The sequence below is a fragment of the Mauremys mutica genome, chromosome 13 (assembly GCF_020497125.1).
Source record: "Mauremys mutica isolate MM-2020 ecotype Southern chromosome 13, ASM2049712v1, whole genome shotgun sequence".
Taxonomy (NCBI): Eukaryota; Metazoa; Chordata; order Testudines; family Geoemydidae; genus Mauremys; species Mauremys mutica.
In genome coordinates, this window is record NC_059084.1 from 21371089 (window position 1) to 21387998 (window position 16910).

Genomic DNA, 16910 nt, shown 5'->3' on the forward strand with positions numbered 1-16910 from the left:
CAATTACTAAATGAATAACAATATCCTGAATGCCAGATGCCTTCATTAAAAGGTGTGTTTGGGAATATTCTGGGATTCTGCTCCCTCTGCAGTTCCTGAATAGACTCCAGCCTCCTGCTAGTCAGCAGTCAGCAGCGGGGAGCTACGGTTTTAATAACAAATTGTGACTAGTTGCTACTGGCTGCAAAGCAGCTCTCGCTGAAGTACACAGACCCTTGAGGTTGTGGGAGAGCACATGAGTGTTTTGTTTAATAGACAGCCTTTTGAGTGAAAGGCACCACAGTATAATCAGAATCTTTGCCTTTGGTGATATTACCCTAGTCTGCAAACTAGGAATAGGATTTTTGACTTTGGGCAAACCCAACAGGTCTCAGCAAAATACATCAGCATTAAAAAGGCGGGGAGAGTAGGCAGCTATAATCAAATTTGATTTTAAAGTGGGGATGATATGGAGCCACTCCTCAAAGATAAGCTTCTTATTAGCATAGGGGGCTTGATGCTTGAGTTGAAGCAGTAGCAAAGCTCCTATTGACTTTAATGATGCAGGATCAGAGCCATAACGGACAGCTACGTATACTTAGATATTGTCAGTGCAGATTATCATAATTTATTATTTACAGAGGGGAAGATTTTTTTTAATGCACCAAGAACTGTTAGGTGCCCAACTCCCATTGAAAGTCAATGGGAGTTAGGTGCCTAAATCCATTTGTGTCTGTTGAAAATCTCCCACAATGTTCACAGCACAGCTGATGGATTTTGACCCGTTTATTATAGTATCTATAAGATTTATTTCTGCAGAATTTGCTCTGATTTCCAAGGCTTAAGTGCCAGAAAAGCAAATTCTCTATTCAGTTCAACTAGGCACTCCAATGTATTTTGTTTGCATTAGCTTCACTCTGTTGCATTAGTAATGTCTCATCATGTCATATTAGTAGTCTGCTTCGCTAATACAGGAAAAGTTGTTCGGGCAGTACTGAAGTCTCCTTGTATTAGCAGTTGTTTTCCATTGTATTTCATTACAGACAGATGCATTGAACCTTGTGGGGGAATTTCTTTGATACCTGGGGCTGGATTAATCCAAGGGGATAATAGGGAGATGTTTTGGGTTTATTTGAATTGAACAGAAAAAATGAAGTTCCCTTTACTTCTTTATCTCTTTCCAAATGTGAATGAATAGATCTAGTGGTGATTACACACCCTGATTTTCAGAGGAGCTTTGTTGGGCTGGTGGAGATTTTTCAGATTCAGAAACTTCAGCAGTTTGGGTTTTTTTGTTAAATTTCAAATCTTCAACAAAAAATATTCACCAAAAAGTTCACTTCTTTTCTGCTTACTGCTTTCTCAACCAGCTCTACTGCTGACAACTGTAGCTTCCATTAATTTCAATGGCAGGATTAATTTTGATATTTATAGGAAAATGGCCTCTGGATAGACATGAGGACAAATCAGTATAGACACTGATTTAAACTACATCCCTGCATTTCCTGTGGTGTACCTCATCCAGTGCACTAAATGCCCCAATAACTGTGTGGGTGAAACCAGACAATTGCTACACTCTCGAATGAATCACAGAAGCATGATAAACAACAAAAAGAGCATATCCCCCGTGGGCAAACACTTTTCACAAAACCATCACTCCATACCTGACCTCTAAGTCCTTGTCCTCAAAGGAAATCTGCAAAACACCTTCAAAAGACAAGCCTGGGAGCTGAAATTTATAACTTTGCTAGACACTAAAAAATCATGGTCTTAATCAAGGCGCTGGATTTATGGCTTATTACAACAATCTGTAACCCACTAACTTCCCCTTTTTTGTCTTATGACTGCAGGGGTGTTAACAAGCCACTTCATCTTGAATGGTCCTTTAGAATGTGTTAACTTTTTATACTGAACAATCTGTTCCACCTTGTGTTTAGCTGTGACACTGAGTACTTTCCAAGACCTGAAGAACTTTGTGTAGCTTGAATGCTTGACATTTTACTAACTGAAGTTGGTCCAATAAAATATATTCCCTCACCTACTTTGTCTTCATATAGGGTCTGTGCATTCCCTTTTCAGTGCATGCCTTCTGAAGGCTAATGCATTTGCCAGGTCACCTTTATTTCCAAACAGGCAGGAACAGACGAGAGCTGTTTTCACCGTCCTCCTCCTCCCTCTTTCTTGGCCCCAAAATCACCTGAAAAATTTTACAACAGTAGTGCCCAAAGAGTAGCCCAAGCATTCATCCAACCCATGAAGAGCCAAAACTCACCACCTGGCTATACTTGCCTTGGATCTGGGTGAGTTCAAAGATGATCAACTGCAGATAGTATTTATTTTATTTCTGGTGAACACAAACAGGAAATGTCTAGTCATTTATCCACAACCTAGTATAGCTGGCTGGATTAGAACAGATGCTCCACTGGTGTGAATCATCATAGCTTAATTGAAACCTTTGGAGCTACATCCATTTACACCAGGGGAGGATCAGGTCCATTGTTTTTTGATAAACTATGTGCATTTCTATACAAACTGAAACAACAAGGTGTTTTCTAATATGAATTTAACCCAGAGCACCATTACTGAGCATGGATTGTCGTTTTATTCCATACACTAGTGCGGGGCCCTGCTCAGATGATTGTACATTGATAATATGCTCTGTGAAACTCGGTGCATCCTTAGGTTAATGTTTTATGGTTTGGACACTTGTTCCATCTTCTGGCGTAAAATGCACTGCTGAACAATGAACTTCTTGTGAGCAAGGGAGTCTCTCTTTTAAAAAAAATGTTTTAATAAACTAATGGGAGAGAAGAACTCCAGGCACATTCCTGTGTCAGATTTGATGTGTACTGCGAGATTACGTATGCAGACAGAGAAATCTCTCTGACGAGAGAGTGAAACTGTCCCAAATAGGTGCCTATAAAGCTTCAGTGTCACCATGCGAGGCATTCTGCATTTGTCACAAATCTGAGAGAAAAGCTATTTGAGAGATGTTTTAGATGCCTACATTTGTAACTCTCCTGACTTGTGCTAACACCATAGGCCAAATTTATTATTTTATTTGTATTGCAGTAGCATGTAGGGATCCTGGTCCGTGACTGGAACTCAGTTGTGCTAGGTGCTGTACAAACACAAAACAAAAAGATGGTCCATGTCCAAGGAGTGGTCTGCGTCCACAATCAAAGTGCACAAAAGACTGGGTACACTAGATGCTGAGCTCTTTTGAAAATCTCCCCCCCCCCCCCAGATGCCTAAATAGGAGCTGATCACATATGGAAATCTGGCCTCATAAACAAAAGTGTGCAAAGAGGAAGATAAAAATGAGAACAAATACATTTTATAAACAGTAACTGATTTATCTGAGAGCGCTCTTTCTAGATTTTGAGATCTGATGTCTCATGGCCTGCCAAGCTAAAAACACATGCTGGACTGCCTGGAAGGGTAGATTTCCCAGCTTTTCAGTGGAGCACAGAGTTTGGTTCATGAGATATTGGACCTTAAACCTGTCTCTGGCCCTGGAAAGAATATTGCTCATCCCATAGTGAAGAACAGGATCATATTTGATCAAGGATCCACATCTGGGTGAAAGACACATTTTCTTTTTAAAATGTGGCCTGCACTTTCTAATGTTAAAGGTAGTCCTGCCTGTGACTAAGGGCACTATAGTGGTTCGGGTGACCAGACGTCCTGATATTATTGTGACGGTCCCAATATTAGGGGCTTTGTCTTATATATGCAACTATACCCGCCCTGCCCTGGACCAAAAAAAAGTGTCCCGGTTTTTTCACACTTGCTATCTGGTCACCCTAGGTACAGTTTGTAGCTACGCCGCTGTAACCCCATTAGTGTGGATGCACGCTACAGCAATGGAAGGGGTTTTTCCATTGCTGTAGGAACTCCACTTCCCCAAGCAACAGCAGGTAGGTGGATGGAAACATTCTGTGCCTAGCTGTGTCTACAGCATGGGTTAGGTCAACATAGCTCTGGTGCTCAGTGGTGTGGCTTTTTCATACCTTGAAGTGCCGCAGCTGTGCTGACCTATGTGTTAAGTGTAAGCTAGCTGGATTGTTATGATGGCAGGTAGTATAATATTGCATAGCATAGATATAAAGGCTTGAGCTTTATTTTTATTTTAAGTCTGGTATAAGAAAACAAACATGGACTTTAAAAGCTAGAAAACAGGAATATAATTTAAGGTAGAGATGGTTGAGAATTTTTTGAGAGCACTTTCTTTGAAAATGTCAGTTTGTCAAAAGTGAAACTTCTGGGGTGGAAGCGTATCGGTTTTGACCAAAACTTTGTTGGGACGGTGCAGGAAGTCTCTGATGCAGAGTTAAGCCACATTTGAAATCCTTGAAACTTTTGGCAAAACGAAATTCTTGTCTGCTGGCCAGCCCTAATTTAAAGGAAACCTTAAGAACAGCTTCACAGAATCTATTTCCTAATCAATAAAGTCCTAAATTGTCAATAGGTGAATTTCAAAAGAGTATTAACTAAGAGAACCAGAGGAGACACTCAATCTCAGTACTGCATATAGAAATACCATGCTGCCGACGTTTGGTTGTACACCCCTATAACAGGCCCTGATCCTGCATTGCCTGGACTCCTATATCCATCAGGACTCCTGAGGCCTATGCAAGGTCCCAATAACTGTCACAGAAGTCCACACAAGCATATTACATTGAGGGACTGGGACCAAAGGGCGGAAGCTTCCATTCACAGTTCGGTCAGCACACCTCAGGGTTCACATTCAATATCATACTTTAGTAGTGGCCCAGTACCAGGGCTGCCCAGAGGGGGGGAAAGTGGGGCAATTTGCCCCAGGCCCCGGGCTCCACAGGAGCCCCCACGAGAATGGCTGAGGCTCCCTCCCTGGCCCGACCCCGCCTCCGCCCCTCTCCCGGAACCTCAGCGCATTCAGGAGCATCCCTGGACAGCTGCAGCGTGGCTCTGGCCAGGCCTGAGCTCTTCCCCGCTCAGAGCCGTGGGGTAGGGGGGCAGGGCTGCGAGCTCCAGTGGGGCCTGAGCTCCCTCCGCTCAGCCTCAGATTGTACACAGGCTGGCTAGCCCCGCCTGCTGCTCATGGCTACACTTCTGTTATTAGCACACTAACTTGATCAAAGCTAGCATGGGTATGTCTCCTGGAACTGGAATTTACACCTTACAGCTCTCGTGTAAACATACCCTAAGTGTTTAAAGTGGTGACCAATAAATTTTGCTAAGTGCAGAAGAGTTGGCCTTGAAACAAACTCTTCAGGGTCTTAACTCTTCGTGGGCCTCCAAGACATAGGCAACTCCTGTAAAGTAATATTAATTAACACCAGTGAGGTGCCAGCTTAATATGTTTGTCCTTGTGGAGGAGAAGTAAGGCGAAAACTGGGCTGGGTGGCTTTGCTAGACTGTGTTCTGGATTTGATGGTGTCTCTATTTGCTAATGTCGAAGACTTCAGTGTGATATAGAATTAATATCGTCTCCCATGTCATGTAATGCAAATAAAGTAAATTGCTAACAGTGTGAACATGGGCTGAAGATGAGCTCTGTGACAGCCATTATCATAGAAGCAAAATCACCTTACTTCATGAAGGAAGGCAGTTTGAAGGCTAAATTTAATGAGCCTGATTCTGATCTTGCTTATAGTGGGGCAAATCAAGATGAACTCTATTGAAGGCAATACAAATATTGTTGTAAAGCAAGAGGTGAGTCCGATGTATTAATATATCCATCTATGCTTCATGTAAAACCTTAGTACTTACTAGTGTATGTTTGCTGTTCATTACTCTGATTTTGACAGTAGGTGCTGTTAGAGAACCACCAGGAGTTTCTAATTTGAGAGACAAATTAAAAATAATCCTCTGGTACCTTTACAAGTACCATAAATTGCATTTTTTGGCACTGGTGTCTTTTGAGCTAAGGAAGGGGGACTCACAGTTCAATTCAGATAGTTAGCAGGGTGCTGACAGTGACATGTTGGTACAAGACTGTACTCCTTTGTTTGATTTTGTTTTAATTAAAGCAGCATTTATTTTTTTAAAGCAGGTCTTAAACTTTACTCAGACAACACAGAATTGCATTATAAAAATCATTCCTTATAATAATTATAAACCTCTGCTAAAGCAAAGTGAAATAGAATGAAAGTACTGGCATAAGTTACCTCTCTTTGTGATAGGATCAAAATCACTATTGAATGTTCCAAACCATTGTTTTTTGGAATATATTCCTACAGTAAGTCTGGGAATCTTCAGAGTCTTATCTCTCCAAATATGACGAGAGACCCTTTAAAAACAGGCTTCTATTTAAGTGAGGATGGCATGGTATGGTATTGCCACCCTTACGTCTGTGCTGCTGGCTAGGCGCCTGGCCAACAGCCACCGCTCTCCAGCTGCCCAGCTCTGAAGGCAGCGCAGAAGTAAGATTGGCAATAGTGACCTCTTTAAAATAACTTTCTGACCCCCCTGCAATTCCCTCTTGGGTCAGGACCCCCAGTTTGAGAAACATTGGTCTCCCCTATGAAATCTGTATAGTATAGGGTAAAAGCACACAAAAGACCAGATTTCATGGTCCGTGACACATTTTTCATGGCTGTGAATTTGGTGTGGCCCTAGATATAAACTCTGGAAGTGTGTATATGGATGCAGGGACTTCCCTGTCAGGGACCCCCAGCGCTGCAATTCACTTTCCCCGTTGGTTTGGCAAAGCCAGATTGTATTGGCCTTCAAAACACAGTGAAAGCCCTATCTATTTACTCAGGCTTTTCCTGAGAACACTGCCTAGGGAAGTTGAAACAAGGATTGGGGATGGAGGAAAGTTTATTTCTTTATTTATATCTGAAATTGTGATGGGTTTTCACTGTTTTGTGAATGCCCCAGCAATCGTGATGATGGCATAGTTTGAAATTGAAAAACAAACACCACTGATCATTCAAAATCAAGCAAATCCTTTTCAGGCCACAGCAATGCAGTGACAACTGTTGCTCATGTTATCCTCTTTCAAGCATGTGATTTCTTCACATGGCAAAGGGGGAGAATGCAAATATATAAAAAAAACCAGTCTTTTTAATTCTAAGGAATTTTGAGTAACGTATGAGTTTCTCTGCTTCCATCAAATGGAAGTGCTTATTCTATTCTAGTGTGTGAACTCTTTGTTGGGAGTGGCAGTAGTATCTAGTAGCTAAGGCACGGGACTGGGAGTCAGACCTGGGTTGTACTTAGGGTGACCAGACAGCAAATGTGAATAATAGGGATGGGGGTGAGGGGTGATAGGAGCCTATATAAGAAAAAGACCCCAAAATTGGGACTGTCCCTATAAAATCGGGACATCTGGTCACCCTAGTTCTACTCCTGACTGTGCTACTGAGTTTGAACAAGTCACTTCACTTCCCTATGTCCCCTCCCACTCCTTGTCTGTCATGTCTATTTAGACTATAAGCTCTGTGGTGCAGGAACTCTCTCTAAGGATGTGTATGTACAGATGCTAGCATAATGGAGCCCTGATCTTGGTTGGACCCTGTAGCTGCTGTCCTAGCACAAATAATAATGGGAGAGGAGATTAAAGCATCCCAGGCTCTAGGCCCATTTACTCACCACTCCCTGAAAGTTAATATATTAATTACCATTTGCATCTCCTTTTTAAAGGGAGCTGCATGATGGCTCTGATGTATATGAGTGCCCAAAAGCCAATGCTTGTCACAGATGTTAGATAATACTTTCATTACCTGTGTTGTTATTACAACTAGCCATTCCAGCAGCTGAAAGAAGGGGCTAGCTATGGCAAAGCACAATAGAGGGCTCCATAAACCATCAGTAAAGGAAATTCCTTTATGAACGAGAAGCACTCCTCAGAGGCACATTTCCAATGTAATAAGATGGGATGGAGTTTGGCTGTGTTTCCCGCTAGCCAGAGTTTGTGGAAAATTCCTGTGCATTGCACTGAAAATATACCTGAATAAGAACCATGGCATTTATTATTCATGCACTCTGGACATCTAAAATGAGATTTTCAGGACAATGGTCGTGCAAGAATGCATGAGCCAACAGATGCCTAATCAGTGCAGAAACGCCGATTCTATATCTGACTACTTGTATGTGCAGTTATGACAATTGCATATGAAGTCTAGGTATATGAGCACAATTCAATGCACATTTTTGTGCATGCGCATTTCCTGAAAATCTGATTATTCTTTTCCTTAGTATGAACCCCGTTCAATCAACACTTGATCTGGACTCTCCAAATCACAGAAGATCAAAATAGTTAATTTTTTACAGCTGGTGTAGAAACCTGATGGATTATTTTTTTTAAATTGAAGCTCACCCTATGTTTGTACACAACAAAGACACACTAGTAACTCACAAGTAGAAATTGATATATAGCTTGGTGCCGAATTCTGATTGCATCATGCAAGAGGCATCTTACAAAGCATTTTTTCCAATATCTTTAACGTCTGTAAGATAGCGTGATGAACACTTTGATAATGCATTTGCTTTATACCAGCATGGAAATACTTTTAGTAAGTGCTGGAAATGAGACACCTTTAGTGTTGAAATTAGTAACCAGACCACATTTCCTGTTTGATTTGTGGTTGGAAAGCCCAATGGTAAGCCAAAAAAAATCAGTAAAGAGTAGAAGATAAGGGAGACTATTCAACAAATTACAGTGCTTTATTTTTACATTGAAATGTATATTAATAGTACATATTCAGGGCCAGCTGCTGATCTTCTTGCACTCGTTGAGTAGTAACTTACTCCATGAGTAGTCCCATTGATTTCTATAGGCCTACTTGTAGAGGAAGGTCCCACACAGTGCAAACAGAGATTAGAATCTGGCCCCCTGATAATATTTATTTGCTAAACATGGAGAAAGATCCATTTACAGCCTCAGGCCCTGAGCTTCCAAATTACACATAGGCTTCACTTTATGCACATGAGTAACCCCATTGATTTGAATGGGACTACTCACATTTGCAAATAAGAGTTTGCAGGAACAGGGACTCAGTGAAAACAAATTGCTTTATTAATTGTACCTAACTGTGCTACTGTACTTTTCATACACTCAGTCACACACTCCACTTTCCAGGTCTTAGAACAAAGCTTAGGGAGCATTTCTCACTTTTTTTTTAAGGAAGTTCTGGTGAAATACTTCTGTTGAAAATCCAGCTCCATTGCTTTTAGCATTTTAACTGCAAGGCAATTACTCAGCCTGTCAGGCTAATCATCGTAAGTATTGCTGTCTGCAGTATTTCTGCAGGTTAATAGTATTTGGGCTGGTCTGTTCAGCTGCAACCAGCGACCTTACAGGAAAGAGTTGCACCCACTAGTGTTTGTTTCCGAAACTATGGCTTAGAGTGACTGTAAAAATGTTTCATTGTTAGTGCATTGATCTCTTTCCCCATGACTCCCGAGTCATATTTACTGACACAAGTGGATTTCCCCAACTCTGTCCAGTATACCTGCTGAAGATCAAGCAGTATTTTATGGTGCCTCATGCATCTGCAATAAAATTGTCTGCTAAGCTCTGATTCCAAGTATCTCTTCTGTTGAGGACGATGGATAAAGAAAATAAAAACCCAAACAGCTTGATTTCCACGTACCAGCTTGAGAAATATTATTGTCTTCATTGTTAAGCCAAGCAAACTGGAACTGGAAGCCATTGACAGGGAACAAAGAATGCCAGAAAAGAAACACTTTGGCAAATGTCAAAGGTGATCCTTGTGTGGTAAGGGGACACATCCCCAGATCCAATGGGTATCAGCCTAGCTTCATGGAAGTCAATGGCGCTATGCTGATTTACAACAGTGGAGTATCTGGCGCACAGAGTTTAAGGATCTTAAATGTGCTGGCTGGCAGGTAGGTTTCTGTCTATCTAGTTATACAGCCCTATCACCATAGCATCTGACAAGCTCCCACATATTTAAAAATATAAATAACAAGAGAAATCACTCCCTTTGTCTTCCTTGTGTGTGTTGTGTAGGTGGCAGCTTGTTCTAAGTGAGAGAGAGAAAGCAAGCTCAGAATCTTTGTTATGTAGCCCCTTATCCTAATCCCAAAGCATTCTATGCACGGTAATTACTTTAGAGCACTGTGCAATGTGGAAAGTGTCCATATTTTATAGATAGGTAAACTGAGGCACAGAGTGGCCATAACTAGCTCAGCTTCTAACAGGGAGTTAATGGTGTAATCAAGAATAGTCTCCAGGAGTCAGCTGCTCTAATCACATATGCCATCCCTCCAATTGGACTATAAAGTAAAAAAAAAATGGTTTGGAGTCCTCCATTCCTCATTATTAGCTTTTCAGATGAGTTTTGCCTCAAGAGAGTGAGTCAATCAGCTCTGCTGTTGCATCAGTAGGTTTCACTGTGGCTGAAGTAGGTGTCACTTCATGGTGCAGTTGTCTTCATTTTGTCTTGGCTGTGCTTGGGAAGGTCTTGGCTAACATCTTGTTTGACAAATTCTGCACCACTCTCCATAATGACACTCAGGCAAACTTAGGAAAGTATGAAATCTGACCAAAACCACTTTTGTCTCTTGTGGCTCTTTTCTGTGCTATCTTTCCTGTCACTGCTAAGTGGAAGATGCATGATCTAGTGGTTAAAGAACAACAGTGGCGATAACTAGGTCTAGGTTCTCTACTCCTGACTCGGCTGTTGGTTTGTTGTGCTGGCTGAGAAATCGTTTTTGTTGGGTTGTTTCTCATGAAAAACATCAACAAATTCAGAAAAAAAAATTGTTTCCATCAATATTTTTCTTCAATCATTTTTGGGTTTTCATCAAAAAATCCCAAACCTGAAAATCTGTTTTTTAGCTTCTAGCATCGAAACACCAAACTAAATTAGCCCAAATCAAAATAGTTTCAGGTTTTTGATTAAAAAGTGAAAGAAAAAAACACCTAAAAGAGGCATTACTCACAGAAATGTCTATTTCAATGAAAAATATTTTGGGGGTGGGGGAGGAATGGAAAATTTTCAACCTTCTCTGAACGTCACTCTTCTGTGCCTCAGTTTCTCCATCTGTCGAATAGGGGTACTACCTACTTCACTAGGTGTGGGGAAAGTGTGGGAAATTTAACATTTTAAATCACTTTGATCTTCTTGGATAGAAGGGCTATAATCATGTATAGTATTTACATTATTACTACAGCAATATCTCAGCATGAGATACATCTGGTCCTGATACAGTAGGTTCAATCTGTGATGCCACAAACACTCCAGATGGTAGGGCCTAGTTACCTCACAATCACTGGATTGTGATATTGTATGACTTACAGCTAGACGATGCTTCTGACGATATGTGGAATTGATTGTGTTATTTAGCAGAGTTAAAACAGATGACAGTGAATTAACTCTGTTTATTTTCCTTGTGAACTTTCATGCATACGTAAGTGAGGCCACAAAAGCATTGGCTTAAACCTGGCATAATGTGGTGGCCAGGGGCGATGTGAACTTCCCTTCTCACACTTCTGCAAGTGCACCTTAATCCTGACCTGCAGGCAATGCTAATGCTACTCATTTATTGCTCTGCAGCTACTACACACCATTTCTACTCCACTTCCTCCTAGGAGAGCTTTACCGGTATAACTTCCTCCAGAAATCAGTTGCACACCATCTAGTGACCTGGCAAGGAAATAGACCCAAGGTGCATCAACCTTAATTTCTAGATGGTGTAAAATAGTCGCTATTGACTTCAATGGAGCTGTGTTGATTCACATCAGCTGAGAATCTGGCCTCTATGAATTTTGGACAAATATTAAATATTTGTCTGTGAATGTGGCACGGGCTGTTTATGGGAGATGCTGCCAGTTTAGTGTCTACTCATATTTTTCCTTTGTGTGGACAGAAGCAAAATGTGCAATTCCCTTAGATACTTCTTGTATGTATGCCATGTACTTGTGATATGCGGTCAGTGCTCAGCCACAGTGACATTTCAAATGATTTCCAGTGAGAAAGGGCTATAGGGCTAAATTATAGATATGGACACACTTTGCTGCATTAAAGTGCTTGCATTTGATCACATTATCAACTAATTCATGTCACCATTACCATTCTGTGGTCGGAAAGCGTGTTTGTGAAGCCAAGACCCGAGCATTCAGTTTCCAAACAGCAGCTCTGCAGGTGAGCTAGCTCTCTCGCTGGCTGAGCCAGCAGAAGTATGTGCAAAGCTTTTCTCAATTATAATTTGCTTGCTTACTTAACTTGCTTCTGCAGTGTGGACTCCCATCTAATTCTGTGACGTGACCCTGAGTAACTTGACGACAATACCCCATGTAGTCTGGCGACCCTTCTTTGTAAAGCTCTCTTCATCTTCCATGCAATTTAACTTACGTAAAATGTTTTGAGGCATTTTATCCCTGGCATGTAAAGAAAATACCGCCGACTATTTCGCATGCTTCTTTCTATCAGTAAGTGAGCACTTGGTGCTGTGGAACCTACCATTAGGGTAATCAATGTTAAGAAGCTATCCAGGATAAAGAGAATAGTTTGGCAGGACAAAATGATTGCAAAAGACGCTTGTAATTCAATCTGTTGCAGCAGCCTGGGTGGATGCTGAATTTCATTAGCCTTTCAAATTGCCATAGATTTGTTCAAAGGAGCCTTCTCTTGTTGGTAGGGCAGAGCAACAAGAACCAGCACGCCTGTATCTGACAGTGACTTTAACCACCTGTGGAGGAGTAGAAGCAACGAAAGCAGCCAAGTGCTGCCTGCCAGCAACATAGATATAGGAGTTGGTGTGTTTCTGCAGGCACCTGCCAAGCATGATCCATCCTCTTCCACCTCCCTCCAGGTGAAACTCTGATTCAGCATTTTTAACAAAACCACAAACCCTGCTTGTCAGTCTGGGAGCCCTGTTGTCTCTCTTTTCCCTCTGCCACAAGACTCTACACGTAACAATCCGACTGCCCCAGAGGGGGCTGGAGTGAAGGAACACAGTACATTCAGTAACCCATCTTGTCTGACACTTGCTGGTGTTTGAGAAACTGCCAGGCTTTGGATCACTTAAGGAAAGCAGTCTGTACTCCTGGGGCCAACAGATCTGTTCAGACTTGCAGTCCCAACAAGTTTTTCAGCACATTCTGAGCTTTGTCACCTGGAAGGGACTTATCTGTCAAGTTTGCTGGTTGTCAGAAACAAAAAAATTCATGAGGATTCCTTTCTAACCTGCTTTTGTTGGTGGTAGTTATTTTGCTTTAATTAAATGGCTTGAAAATACATAGCTGAAATCTACAAAGATGTGTAAGCAGAGAACAAACATCATGCTAAGTCTATCCATCAATTCAAACTAGAAATCTTGGAGACATTCTAACCCTAACTTCCTATTGTTCCCACCATGTTCTTTCATTCAGGTAATGACTAGAGTAGGACTAAATAATGATTTTCAGAAGACTGCTAGCAGTGGGCCAGAATTTCTCCTTACATTGACTCTGCCTCTGCTGAAATCTTTATTTATTCCTTGATCATTTTCTGCCTTAATGCAACTCCTGCTTTTATGGTCTTATTGAGTCTCTGTTCTTTAAACTTGATAGGGTTCACATGCCATGGCCTGATTATCAACTCCTCTCAGATGTAGGACCAATATTACCTCCCTCCTTTATCATCATCACTGGTTTCCTACAACTGCATCCCGTTTGTAACTATCCTATAAGATACCAACATTCTAAACCCAACAAATGCTTGATCCATGTTACTCATCTACTCTGTCCTCTTACTCCACCAGCAGCTCATGCTACTGCCTTATGGTCCCCCATCCATCTGTCCCATCTTTCATAATTCTCTGCCATTCCCACCAACTGTAGATTGAACAGTTTGGACCAAAGAGTAGATCAGAATAAAACTATTTTAGGGGACATGATCGCTTTGTGAAGCTGAATTGGCTTAGAAATCTAAGGTGTCTTGTGTGTACTTGCATGTGTGCTTTTGTATGAGTTAGCAGGGCAAATGCATATAATTTGCATCTCAGAAGAAGGACTTGTAGTTCTAGCTAATAGGATTGGTAATCTTGAAAAGGATCTGAAGAAGAGGTGGGTTCAGACCATACCGCAGCTCCAAATGCCACTAATATTTGAGCCAAAGCAGAAGCTTGATACCAAATTTCTTCCAATTTTAGCGTTGGCTGTACAATGAGTAAACTCCAAGCCTCCCAAAATATGGACTTAGATCTGAACATTGCAACTCTCACCTATCCCTAACCAGGCTAAATCTAGTATAAAATTAGCTTTTATATTGGTGCATCTTAAATACCAATACACTTTGCTGATTTTTGACCCAGACTGAACATATTCTGATAAGAGTTAAGTAATACTACTGTGAATGGGGAGAAAATTAGGAATGCCTCTTTTTTTTTTTTTACTGGATGCTGAAAAGAGTTTGACAGAATTGAGGAGTAACATTATCTCCTAAATATATTTAAAAAGTTTGGCATCAGGTTGACTGACGCAAGGGATGAAGATCCTTTATCATTTTTTTTTTGGCTCAACTAATCCCAAAAGGTGGTATCACTTCAGAGGAGCTAGAGTGTTGTTTTCTACTGCATCAGGGGATGCGGAGGGGATATTTGCAGTTTGGACACAGTTGCTAAAAGAATGACAGGAAATGAGGGGAAGAGCACTGATTGCCTTGAGAAAGCAGTGCCTGTTGCTGAACTTCCCTGATAAGGGATCTCTTTCAGCAGGAGAACTTTGCAGCATGAATCCAACTCTTATTTATATTAGAGGTGGGCCAGCACTGGAACCTTGAGCACATTGTTTGTATTTTGGGCTAGGTGGTATATGGATATGAATGTCCAAATCCAAAATCATTCCATGGTTTTAGCTCCAATGTTGTCATGAACATACAGCTAAGGGTCGCATAAAATCCCTCCTTTATCTGTAAAGGGTTAAGAAGCTCAAATAACCTGATTGGCACCTGACCAAAAGGACCAATAAGGGGAGAAGATACTTTCAAATCTGGGGGGGAAGGTTTTTGTTTTGTCTCTCTTTGTATGTTCTCTCCCGGTCAGTGAGGAATCAGGGCAGCGAAAATACGTCTCCCAAAGCCATACCTGAACTAAGCATCTAATCAGATTACAAATTGTAAGTAATAGGAAGGAAATGCTTTAGATTATTTTTTGTTTTAGCTTGTGAATTGTCCCTATGCTAAGAGGGAGATTTATTCCTGTTTTTTTCATAACTTTAAAGTTTTGCCTAGAGGGGAATCCTCTGTGTTTTGAATCTTATTACCCTGTAAAATTACTTTCCATCCTGATTTTACAGAGGTGCTTCTTTTACTTTTTTCTTTATAATAAAGTTCTGGGTTTTTTTAAGAATCTGATTGGTTTTTAGTGTCCTAAAAACCCAAGGGTCTGGTCTGTGCTCACCTTGTTAACCTATTTGGTTGGTATATTATTCTCAAGCCTCCCCAGGAAGGGAGGTGAAGGGGCTTGGGGGAATATTTTAGGGAAACAGGAACTCCAAGTGGTCCTTTTCCTGAATCTTTGTCTAACTCACTTGGTGGTGGCAGCAGTACCCATCCAAGGATAAGGAAGGATGTGTGACTTAGGAAAGTTTTTAACCTAAGTGGGTAGAAATAAGATTAGGGGGTCTTTCATGTGGGTCCCTACATCTGTACCTCAGAGTTCAGAGTGGGGTGGGACCCTGACAGAGGTTAATTCCAAAACTGCAGGGACCCTGGAGTATGTTGAGCAGTCTTTCTGTGAGTGTGGACTAGACTGAGATTTAGGGAGAATCGATGTGGTGATATTAGCTAACTCAGGCTCTGTTTGTCAGTCTGGAAGCTACACAGCCAGAGAGAACCAGAAGGGCTGTCTGTGTCCAGCAGGCAGATCCAGCATTCTGAGACCCTAGGTACACCACGGTTCTTCCTCCAAAGCCCTGTGCCTGCCCTCCTAGAGAGGCAGAGGCATAATGTCCCATCTGTGCCTCAGAAGTGGTTGCAAGAGCCACCCTCCCTTTGTGAGCATCAGAGGTTCTTTTTCCTCTTCAGAGAGGCAGAGACCCCAACCCCAGCTGTCAGGGTGTATGTGCTTGAATGGGTGGGTGGAGCCTGCAACACTCTTCTACTCCTGCTGCACAAAGACTCCTCTGCTGGGGTGGTGTTGACAGGCCTCTTATCTCCCCCTCCACCCCCAAGAAGCAAGTATTGGATTAAACACTACTGAGCTATATGGAGCAACTCACACCTCTCAGACCTATTGTTTCAGGCACTCTGCAGCCTCAGGCAGATGTCACTGTGTGAGCTACACTCTCGTCACATTTTCAAGCTTTTTTTTTCTGCAACCACCAAGGAAAGATTTTTTTCCCCCTTGAATAAATGAAAGCTGGCATACTGATTTAATCATATGGCACCAGCACTTAGAGCACCTACGCCTGGGCCTGTAGTATCTCCGCCTTGATCTATCCATGCAAGCTATCTCAATAAAGAATCCTCTTGATTTCAATTATACCCAAGTCTGTCTCTTGTCTACCAAGAAGGACATTGTAGGCCCCCCCGTTTTATTTTTCCAGTCCCAGGCCTGGAATGACCATATCTTTTGGAAACAGCCATTCTTGTAAGTGTTCAGTCCAAGATGGCAGAAGCTATGTGAAAACAGCTGATCCCATAAAGTTTCCTATCTACCTAATAAATCTCATGATGTGGGCCCTGCCTTTGGGGCTGAAACCTTGGGAGGACAACTTTTAAGATTACTGGTGCCTTTAGAATCTGAATCTGAAGCCAAGAGCCTTGATTTGGCCTGGGAAATAAACCTTGAATACTTGCCTAAAAGTAATACTGTTCAGGTGCTGGCTCTAAATGTTACCTCACTTCCTGTTTTGTAATGCATGTGGCTGCTAAACCCCAAACTATTCATGATCTATTTTGAGATCTCTTGGGATTGTTTTTGTCGCTTCACTGTTAAGACACAGTCTTTTAAATTTTAATTCATTTATCTCTGTACATATTGGTGTCTGT